This window comes from Leptonychotes weddellii, unplaced genomic scaffold (genome assembly GCF_054177405.1).
Source record: "Leptonychotes weddellii isolate Sample4059 unplaced genomic scaffold, ASM5417740v2 HiC_scaffold_3683, whole genome shotgun sequence".
NCBI lineage: Eukaryota > Metazoa > Chordata > Mammalia > Carnivora > Phocidae > Leptonychotes > Leptonychotes weddellii.
Window position 1 is genome coordinate 622 of NW_027970612.1, and position 11,715 is coordinate 12,336.

The 11,715-nt window shown below is 43.7% G+C and overlaps 1 long non-coding RNA gene across 1 annotated transcript; it reads left to right on the plus strand.

The window, feature by feature from the left end:
* Nucleotides 1-806: 806 nt before the first annotated feature.
* On the plus strand, nucleotides 807-11,480 carry LOC115937593 (uncharacterized). The gene is made up of 3 exons (XR_014142284.1): nucleotides 807-992; nucleotides 6,424-6,551; nucleotides 7,197-11,480. It is a non-coding gene; the product is annotated as an uncharacterized LOC115937593 (long non-coding RNA).
* Nucleotides 11,481-11,715: the final 235 nt, after the last annotated feature.

Here is an 11,715-nt window from a genome sequence, read left to right on the forward strand (position 1 = left end):
TTTGCCCTTCACCTTTGCCTGGCTAAATTGTATTGTTCCTTTTAGCAGTGCTTTGATACAAGCAGGTGGTCCATAGACCCAGAACCTAATCAGGCTCCGTGGAGTGGAGGCCTGGGTATGTCAGGCATTTCTCTGGTTGAAAGTGCCCTACTGCGTGCGTCCCACCTCTACTATTGCTGTGGGCGAGGGATTGGCTACCCTTTTCAGTAGCTTCCCGCATCTTGCACCTGGACTCACTGCTCTGTAACTGCTAATTCCCCAAGGGCGGGGCCTGTGCCTGTCTGGGTTCTCTGCTCTCCTGAGCCTGGGCTAGTGTCTGACCCATGGAAGGCGCTCAGCCCATAGCTGTGGCAGAAGTTAATCTTCACGACGACCTCACTGTCCCCTGTAGTCCGCCGGAACACCCAAGTGCCTGTCCTATAACCACACGGGTGCCTTCCCTGCCAGGACACCCATGGCTGCAGGTGTGTTAGCAGGCAGCTGGGCCGAGGAAGCCAGAGCCGGCTCAGCGGGCACTAGCTCATCACCGAGGTCCTCGTCCTTGAGGTCCTAGCGGCGGATGCAGTTGCCACGGCAGCGGCCTCCTCGCTAGCCACTTACGGAGGGGCGGTGCCCGTGTAGACCCCGCCTGCGTCTGGGCTGCGGACTACAACTTCCAGGATCCTTCGGGAGGGCTGGAGTGCCTCCGTGTACCCTCGGGGGCCAGGGCTGGTTAACAGCCCTTTCCGAGTAGTGCGCAACGGGAGACGCTGTGACTCCAGAAACGCGGCGGCGGGCCCTGGAGCAGCTTGGGAGGGGGCGGGGCCGCCGAGCGCATGCGCCCTGTGTGCCTGCGGCAGGCTTGGCGCCTTTTCCGCGCCGGCGGCTTGCCGGTGGTCGAGTGACTTCGGTGGCCTGTGGGACCGAGTTGCCGTGGTGACGGCCGGGCGTTGCCGCGTGTGACACCTGGATGAGAGCTTGCTGGAGGAGGCTGGCGAGGCTGAGCGCCGGAGGTAAGCTGGTGCGCGGACCGACTGCGCTGCCCACGGGGTCGCCCCTCTGCCCCAGTGCTTGGAACCTAAAGGGCTCGGTGCTGGAGCCCACTCCTCCGATGGGAAGGAAGAGTGATAGTAGGGGCAGAGAGGCGAGCCCCTCAGGCTGCGGCTGTAGGATGGGTCAGCCCTTCCCCAGAGTGAGGGAGGAGAAGGGTTGGGAGGAGGGGAGAACTCCAAGACTGGATGTTTGGTGCACTGGAGGCATCCTTTGCCTTGGAGATGTCAGGCAGCCACCATTCCCTAGGGGGCACCGCTGTCCAGTAGAAACATGATGCGAGCTGCATGTGTGCCGAAGTTAAAAGAAAGTGGTGAACTTGACTTTGACAATGTGTTTGATTTAACCCACTATATCCAAAAGTATTATTTCAGCGTGTGATCCGTGTAAGAAGTTATCAGTGAGTTATTTTACATTCTTTTTTCCTTCACTAACTTTTTTTTTTTTTTTTTAAAGATTTTATTTATTTGACAGAGAGAGACACAGCGAGAGAGGGAACACAAGCAGGGGGAGTGGGAGAAGGAGAAGCAGGCTTCCCGCAGAGCAGGGAACCCGATGCGGGGCTCGATCCCAGGACCCTAGGATCATGACCTGAGCCGAAGGCAGATGCTTAACGACTGAGCCACCCAGGCGCCCCTCCTTCACTAACTCTTCAAAATCCAGTGTGTATTTGAACTGTACAGCACATCTCAAGTCACACTCAGCGCATAGACACTTAATGACTGCACAGCTGCCCGCCTGGACAGCACAGCCCCAGAGTGTTCTCTTGGCTGCCCCCTCAATGGGGCTGGGTATAGAGGAGTAACTCAGATGTCCTGTACTGCTCGTGTAAACCCTGCCTTGCCAAGGTTTCTGCCACTTAGGCATTCAGTCATTCCTTTTATTTCGTTCTGGGTTCCACTTAGCAAAGCACTGCCGTGTCTTTCATCTCATTTTGAACTGCAGTGCCTGTAAGACAGGTAGGACAGGCGATAACGTGATTTCACAGGTGAGGAGCACCCAGTTTTTACCTTAGCTTGCTGCAGGACGGGGCCAGAGTCTCTCATGGTTTCTTCCTCCTCCTCCAGCACTACCTTCCCAAGACTCTGCTCTTATCCCAAAAGGATGACCCAGAAGAATAGGGAAAGATTGGGCTCCTCACAGTCTATTTAGAAGTGAGTTGGGATTTCTTTCTCCTTTCTGAAAGGCTCCCTCAATTCTTAGGTAGAGAGTGTATCATCCCCCCTGCCCTGCAGTTTCCCTCCTGAGCCACTTGCCTTCAGGAGGTTGGGCCTCAAACTCCTCACAGATTGCCCGTTTTGGAAGAAGATGGAACTCATAGGACACCCTTCTGCAGTTTTCTCCTCTCCACCCACCATTTGATCATTCATCACACCTTTGAGATCTACTCTGTGCCTCAAACTTCTCTATTATGCCACATGCAAGACCCAGTCCTGGGCATGAAGGGACTTAGGGCCTGTTAGGGGGGAGAGAACAGGACAAGATCTGATTATGCAATGATGAAATAATAAGAAACTGCATGATTAACCTCCCATATCACAAGTTTAAACAGGAAGTACTATGGGGAACAAAAGAAGGAGAAATTTCAGCTGCCTTTGGAGACCTAGAAATGACAGTCAGGCAGTTTCCAGGCTAGAGAAGAGTATGACAAAGGCCCAGGGACAGAAATGAATGGTTTTTTCAAGGACTAGTGAGAAGACAGGCTAGAGGAGAAGGTATGTCAGGGCACAAATCTAGGTTTCTACGTAAGTATAAACCCAGATGGTGTTTACATTCTTTTAAAAAAATTATTGTGGCAAAATATATATAACATAGAAGTTACCGTTCTAGCCATTTTTAAGTGTACAGCTCAGTTGCATTAAGCACATTCACATTGTTGCCCAACCATCACCACAATCCATCCCCAGAACTTTTTCATCTTCCCAAACTGAATCTCTGTCCCCATTAAACACTAACTCCACATCTCCCTCCCACCCCCAGCCCCTGGTAACCACCATTTGACTCTCAGTCTCTGTGACCTTGCTCTACTAAGTGGAATCTATAGTATGTGTCCTTTTGTGTCTGGCTTCTTTCGCTCAACATGATGTCCTCAAGGTAGGTGTGTACATGCTTGGCAGTCAGCTTCACTGGACCTTACTGTGTATGCATTAGGAAGCAGGGAAAAGAAGTTTAGAATGAAGACTGCCATGTTGCAGGCAGTATTTTAGGGCAAGCCTAGAGGGCATTTTGAGGAGGGAAGACCCAAAGTGACCTGATGTGGTTTTGTGTGTATGTGTGTAGTTTGGGGTTGTTGTTGTTTTTTTTTTTGTTTGGTTGGTTTGGTTTTTGTTTTGTTTGTTTAGCTCAGAAGGCTGGCAAAATTACAGCCCTTGTATGACCTAAATGAGCAACTATTAGTGGGCCTCAGGAAGCCCTCCAAGAATCTGTTGTTTTACACGTAAGAAGGGTTTCAAAGATCTAAGTTACAGTACTTTGCCAATGTGTAAAAGGAAAAAAAAAAGCCCCCACTTTTTCTGGGACAGTTAGCTCAAGTAGTCACTCATGGATTCCTGCAGGGTTTCCTGTGGTCCACTAAGGAGGGACAACCTGGTCAGGCCTGGGCGGAGACCTAGAGGAAATGCTTGGTTTTTGGTGCCAGCTAGTTGTTTTCACTGGATGCAAGAAAACAAGCAGAAGAGAGTTTATCTTTTATTGTATTAGCCACAATAAAGAAGATATTTATTTACTGTGATTTTAGGTCAATTTTAAAATTAAGAAATTTAGGTCAATTTTCAAAGTGGCAAATTTTTTAAAAGATTTTTATTTATTTACACGAGTTGGGGGAGGGGCAGAGGGCGAGAGAATCTTAAGCAGACTCCCTGCTGAGCACAGAGCCCGATGCGGGTCTCCATCTCATGACCCTGAGATCACGACCTGAGCTGAAACCAAGAGTCGGACAGTCAACCGACTAAGCCACCCAGGCGCAAATTTTTCAACATTCCACATTGCATATAAATTCAGATATACAAATCTAATATCAGTGCGACTCTTTTCAAGACCAGGGAAGTGGATTTAGAGCAAAAAATAAATGAATAGATTTCAAGTTTTATCTCCATTTCTTGTGTTGGACATATGAATTGGCACAAGACTTTCAGACACTTTGAGATTTAAATAAAGCTAGTGCTTTCCGTAATTTAGGCTCATTTGTTAAACATGATTTACACACCTGAGACAATTTGAGAGAGATGCAGCTTAAAGGAATCCGCTCTTTCACGGATTTGAGAATAATCGGTTCAATTGCATTTTATGGGCCAGTCAGAGCATAAACCGTTTTAGTCTTTGTTGTCCCCATCATGTAAAATTGTGTTGTTTGCATTTAGAATGTGATGTAGGGGCATCAATCCATCCAGTGCTTCAGCTATCTGAGCCACGATGTCCGGCCTCTGGCTGCTTCTCAGGGAACTATCATGTATTTTCATTCTCTTATTTGTAAAAAATTGATTATAGAGTTTAATGATTGCTTTTTTGGCATTTCAAGATCTTTCTGTACTGTTTTTAAAAAATCTTGCTTTTAGTATTTTATCTTTCTAAAAATTACGTGAAAAATTATTACAGTTGACTTTTGAGACTTTAATCCTAATCCTTAAATTTTTTAAACTGGACTTCAGATCACGTTAATGGCTATGGGGCAGGGGAGGACATTTAGGAATCCATCAAACTAATTCCTTTTTAATTTACAGTCAAAAGAAATTGCTTTAACATTATTATAACAACATTAAGAAATACAGAAGTCGTCAGGAAAGCACCCATGATCCCACTGTTCAATATGATCAACTTTCATGTGTCTGTGTTCCCTTTCAGGTTGCTCAGAAATATACACAGGCACTCATTGACTCTGTCACTTACATGCTAGGTGCTAGGCAAGTTCTAGAACCACTCTGAATGTAGTTCTGTTTTGAAAGGGTTTAAGAGGTATATACCTCACAGGGTTGTTGGGAAGGTTTCATGGTACCCAAAGCCAGTCCATTCTAGTCCCTGACCCTCCTTTTATAGGCAGCACTCTTGGTTGTGTCTTTGGAGCACAGGCCTTCTGCTCCTTCTAGTTGTTGTGACGTGGTTCAGACCATTCCCTCCTACTGTTAACTCAAAACTCTTCTCTTCCATGATGGCGTCTGGGGTAAATCCAGCCCACTCTGCCCTTTCACTTGAATAATTGTCCCCAAGGCAGATTCTTTACCTTAAAGCCTCCTATCATTTGGTATACTATTGCTTGCTGGTTTTTTTTTAATTAGTAAAAAATATGTTATAGCAACACTAACATATTTCTTCTTGTAGAAGAGAAGAAACTGTTTATAATTCTATTACTCAACAACACTTATCTCATATTTGTGCATTCCCTTCTAATCTTTGTCCATTTGTGTATCTATTTTTGTCATCATATCACCTTTTCCACTTATGCGTGTAATTATGAGGTTCTAGATGTTTTAAATCCTCAAGGAGACAGTGAGGGTGTTTTTAAGATCAGATGGTAATTACCTTTGAACTTGAATGTGTTTGAAAGCAACCACAAAAGCACTGGAAACTTAAATGAGCATAACATACGCATTCAGAGAACAGTGAAAAGGACTGTTTTCCTGGAGTCTGGAGTCTATGTGGGCAGGAGTAGGAGGAGATGAGACCAGACAGGTACATCAGGTCCAGGTTGGCAAAGGCCTAGAATATCACCTGAAGGAATGTGGTTTCATCTTAGAAGGAGTGCTTGCAGAGGATTTTTAAAAAGAAGCGTGCTGTGCCTTGGTTTGCATTTCAAATGGCCGCTCTGGTTTAGACGATGGAATGGTAGAACGTGAGGTTAGAGGTGGCAGGAAATCCAGTTATAAGACAGTTGCAGTAATCCAGCAGAAGGTTTGGCAGAGTGGCGATCCCTCTCTGCAAAGCAATAGTAGATGAAGGGACTTAACTGCTGTTATAAGGACTTCCAATGCCATGGGCCAAAGGTGTGAAGTGTCCCATCCAAGTCTCACGCTCCCTTAAAGACCACGTCCTTCATAAATCCACTCTCAGTCATCCATCATCACCACCCCCACCTCTCTTCCTTCTCTGTTGTTCCAGCAGGCCTTATGCTCTCTAAAATAAAACTAGTCATTTGACTTTGTACTCAGGGCTTTTGTTCTCAAATTGTTTTAATTATTCACTTGACAATTTATTGAGCAGACAGAGAGCTGGGGCTGGAAGGGATTGGAATTGGGAGTCCTCAGCATACACCAAGGGGCAAATCAAGCCAGTTCCTTGCTGCTGAATTTCCCATCTTACCATGCCCAGCATGTAGGGGCTCATTGGAATCTGCCTGAACGCTTTTCTTTCCTGATTAAACGACTTTCTTCTCAAGAGAGATGTGTCTACTCTTTTTTGTAGTTTCCACGGAGTAAAGCACTCAGACACATACTAGGTACTCAGTAAGCATTGGACTTGGAGCAGAGGAGACCTTCCTGTCCATCTTCCTACAATGCTACCAATTCCAGCCTTCCCCAAGGAGGCTTAGGGTAAGTAGGAATGGTTTGGGTCTTTTAGGAGTCTATGATATTTACAGATGTGCCCTCAGACTTCTGCCAGGAAGGTAGGAGTTAGCTGGACCTTGCTCAGAGGGATGTAGGTAAGGAAGGGACACTGGTGAAATATAGGACACTGATCTCCCTGGGTAAGGACAGCGTACCTTCTGTGGACCCTGTAGGCTAAAGATGGAGAGCCAGGGCTCAGATTTGTGTTTTCTTGGGAACCAAAAACTGATAGTTTCTGTTTCTTTTTCCTTTTGCAAGCCCAGTTGCAAATGGAGTTGTTGATAAACTTCCTTATGCTGCTTCAGAGACTTTGGTCTCTCTGTCCTCTGATCCTCTAGGTCAAACTCCACTGGAGATGTGACCAGATTTCCATTCTATCTGGGAAGGCAAAGCCAGTTGTTCCTTGCAGTGGAGAGTTTCCCACTCCCTCTGCCACACCCATCCTCCTTCCTTTCCTCCAGTCCTTCTTAGAAGTCAGATTGGGCCCTGTGGAGATATTCTTGGTACCCCTCTGTGGGGTGTCCTAGAATACCGTTTCCTCCTGAAGGCCAAGTGATTAGAATGGATCTCTGGGACACCATTGTGTACCCAGCACAAATAGCTAAGTCCCCTTTATTTTTCAAAAATCAGGGATTCCAATTTCCAAACCAGACATGATTTCCCAGTTACAGACAGCAGAGGAACCATGGATGCTGTAAAGAGAAGTGCCATGAGGTTTCTGTCCAGGTGAGTGAGTGAAAGCCAGGTAAGTTGATATCCTTCTGGTCAACAAAAGACTGCATGGCCTTTTTCAGTTCCTAGTAGTGAGAGCAGTTTTATGTTTATTTTGTATCCCCCATGGGAGGTACGCATACCTGATCCATTCACAGAAAGTGAAAACTGACCATTTGGAGGCCCTGGATTGAAATAGAGTTTGCAATTCTAGTTCTGAGAAGAAAAATGAGTATTTTAAGAATTCTAAATGTTGTGTGGTGTTTTTGTTGTCCTCTGCTACCTAGTTAGATTCAGCATTCATAATTATGTGTGAGATGTCCCCAATTGCATTCTCCCTCACAGGACATTTACATTCCAGTCCAAAGAATACCATATTTAATAATGGCAACTTGACCCCCAAGAAAGCAGTGGGAGGAGGGTGACAAAGGAAACTATTTGTTGCATTTTGTGTTTTTTTTTAAAAGACATTCATTCATTTGACAAAAGATTTTTTTTACCCAATCAGATTTGCCTATGACAAAGATAATACATTGCTCATTCTAGAAATTAAAAAAAAAAAAAATAGAGACATAAAGAAAAAAACACAAATGTCTTGATAATCCTACCTCCCAGAAACAATCATTATCTACCTTTGTATAAGCATTCTTCTAGTCCCTTTCTTTCTGCACAACTGCATGTGGAGATGTGGCTACTCTGACGTACATGCTGTGACCCTCTACCTGGTATTTTGCCTTCAATAATGTGTTTTGGACAGCTTTCCATGCAGTACATATACGGGTGTATATGGAAATTCATCCCCTTTAATGACTGCATAGCGTTCCACTTTACCAGCATGTCATAATCTATCTACCCCAATCCACAATTGATAAGGAGGTTGTTTCCAGGTTTTCATTATTCTGTACAACACCAAAATCAAACAAGCTTATACTACATCTTTGTAGACTTGTCAGGCTAGCTCCTATGGATAAATTCCTTGCAGGGGTATTGATGGGACAAATGGTGAAGTTCAAGTCATCTAAAATACATTATTTCCCTGAAACAACTAATACATTATATGTTAATAAATAAATAAAAAGAAAACTGAAAATGTCAGTTCAAATCAAGGGAACAGTTAGATTTTAATGCACTTCAAATTATCTATTACAATTTGAAGACAGTTACTCAAATTAAGAGGCTATTTGCTTTTTTGTTATATTTCTGTTTATTATGTTATCATTTTATTAGCTTTTAAAATAATTTTCTATTAAAGTTAAATAATGACCCCCAAAATAAAAAATAAATAAAATAAAATACATTATTTCCTTTAAACTTACAACAGTCCTGGAACATTTTTAACCAAATGCAAAATATAGTTGATTTGGTCTTAAATAACATTTTCTAAATAGTTCTCCAGGCCTGTGAGGAAGATTGATGATGCTGGGATGTGGGTGTTCCCTTTAACTTCCTCATTTTCACCCAAGTCTCTAGTTTCTTGTTTTTAATTCTTCTGGGCCTCCCTGACAGATTGATGACTTTCTCCATTTTAGAACTGAGCTCCTTAGTATTCACTCTTTGTATTTCAGGCCATGTCCAATCAGTATGCAGGTACTGGCAACAAATGATAACAATAGCAAACACTTGTAGAGCATTTACAGTGTGCAGGCATGCAGTTATAAGTACTTTTCTATAGCTTAGTTCATCGTACAGATAGCCTTAGGTACCAGTTGCCATCATCTTCATTTCACCAGTGAAGAAATGGAGGCCCTAAAAGACTTAAGTAATTTGTCCAAAAACACACAGCAAATATGTGGTTGAGCCAGGAGTAAGACCTGTGCAGTTGGCTCCAGGGGCTTCCAGGTGCATTTAAGGCAGTGCACCTTCCCTTCCCAGTTCACAAAGCTGGTAGACACAGGTGCTCCATGCCCCAGCTAGCCAACTTCCGCGAGCCGCCAATGGTATCCCCTCCTCCCCCTCCATCTCAGTTGAATTAAGATGTGACACTTACCTGTGTTCACTTGGTAGGACATATGCCTCTTCTTGTTTGTGAATGAACCCTCCAGGGCTGATATATGATCCTGCTTTCTACATCTCTTTCCCCTCCCTACTGATCAAAGCCGAGTTCAACCCCACTCATTCCAGAACAAAAGTGCCTTCTGGTTCCCTATTCAAGGCAGTGGGCAGTTTTGCATAGGAGCTCAATTCTTTCATGCAGTTCTAAACTTCAGGGCTGGAGGAAACTGGGATTTCTCCCCTCCTGGTTTGTAAATAATGTCTCTTGTTGGCAGAGTTTCTTTTAATCATAAAAATATGATGTGTTGTTTGCAGAAAAAGATTTAACAGGCAGAAAAGTATAAAGGAGCAAATAAAATCACTTGTTAGAGAAAAGCACTATTAATGTTTTAGTGTATTTACTTCCATTTTTTATGCACACATGTAAGTATATATGTACTTAGAGTTATATATTAACTACAAACAGATTATGGTCATGTACTTGTATATGGATTTTTAAAAATATTTTATTTATTGATTGATTTGAGAGAGAGAGAGAACACAAGTGGGGGGTGGGGAAGGGCAGAGGGAGAGGGAGAAGCACATTCCCCGCTGAGCAGGGAGCCTGCTGCGGGACTCGATCCCAGGACCCTGGGATCATGACCTGAGCCGAAGGCAGACATTTAATTGACTGAGCCACCCAGGCACCCCTACTATACTGACTTTTGTTTAGTTTTATATCATAACCATTTTTACAAATCATTAAAAATTCTTCAAAATCATGATCTTCGATGACTGAGCATTTCATCATCTAGATATATAATTTAATCATTTCTCTGTTGTGGGAAATTTTAATTTTTCCCTTTTTATAGTGATTACTCACACTGTTATGAGCATCCTTGCATCAAAATGTTTCTCCACAGCTCTGGCTTTTTTTTTTTTTCCTTCTAGAATAACTAGAAAACATGAATTTTCAAGGTACTTGATTTGTGTTATGAATTACTTATCAAAAAGCTTTCCAGTTTACATTCTTGCAGCGGTATATGAGAATGTGTATGTCACCGCACCCTGCCAGCATGTACTATAGTTTTTAAAAAGCCCTGCCAATTTGAAAAAGGCAAAACAGTTTTAATTTTGAACTTTTTTCAAGTGTTTGTTGGCCATTTCTTATTTTATACCCCTGTTCCTCCAGGTTCCCCTCTTAATGACGGGATCTGGGGAACCATAGACCGTTAATCTGAACATCTAGACTGTCTTACTCCTTCTAGTTTCCTCTTTGAAGCGTGCCCTTCTGCTTGTACTCTGGAGCCCATCCTAATTCCTCCTCCTACTCTTGCCCCCATAATTATTACATCTTCTCTCTCTTCAGTAACCTCATCCTTTCCTCTTGAAGTCATGCCTGCTCTGCCTTCCATCAGAATCAGAACTTCATGCTCACTCCTATTACCTTTTCTAATATGAAGTGTGTCTCCTGAATTTGTGAAAATCCTCTAGTGCGAACTCAGCATGTGACCCCTGCCCCTTAGAGAGATCCGCATTGGCTGGCCCTCACTGTTGTTCTCTTATGCCTCTCTGCCATGTTGGACAGTGCAGATTTTCTTTCTTTCTTTTTCTTTTTTTTTTAAGATTTTATTTATTTCTTTGACAGAGAGAGACACAGCGAGAGAGGGAACACAAGCAGGGGGAGTGGGAGAGGGAGAAGCAGGCTTCCCACGGAACAGGGAGCCCGATGCGGGGCTTGATGCCAGGACCCTGGGATCATGACCTGAGCCAAAGGCACATGCTTAACAACTGAGCCACCCAGGCGCCCCCAGTGCGGATTTTCTTAAAAACATTTGCTTTCTCACCATGTGCTACGCTCTTGACAGCTTTGCCTACTACTGGGCCTCTTCCAAATGCTCCTTGGTTCCTTTCCCTTCAGCAACTGTGCCTTTCACATAGCTGCTACTCGTTTGGTTTACTTTTTTTTTTTTTTAATTTTACTATGTTATGTCAGTCACCATACAATACATCATTTGTTTTTGATGTGTTGATCCACGATCCATTGTTTTCGTATAACACCCAGTGCTCCATGCAGTACGTGCCCTCCTTAATACCCATCACCGGGCTAACCAATCCCCCCTCCCCCCTAAAACTCTGTTTGTTTCTCAGAGTCCATAGTCTCTCATGGTTCATCTCTCCCTCCGATTCCCCCCCCCAATTTTCCCTTCCTTCTCCTAGTGTCCTCCATGCTATTCCTTATGTTCCATAAATAAGTGAAACCATATGATAATTGACTTTCTCTGCTTGACTTATTTCACTTAACATAATCTCCTCCAATCCCATCCATGTTGATGTAAAAGTTGGATATTCATCTTTTCTGATGGCTGAGTAATATTCCATTGTATATATGGACCACATCTTCTTTATCCATTCATCTGTTGAAGGGCATCTCAGCTCTATCCACAGTTTGGCTATTGCGGACATT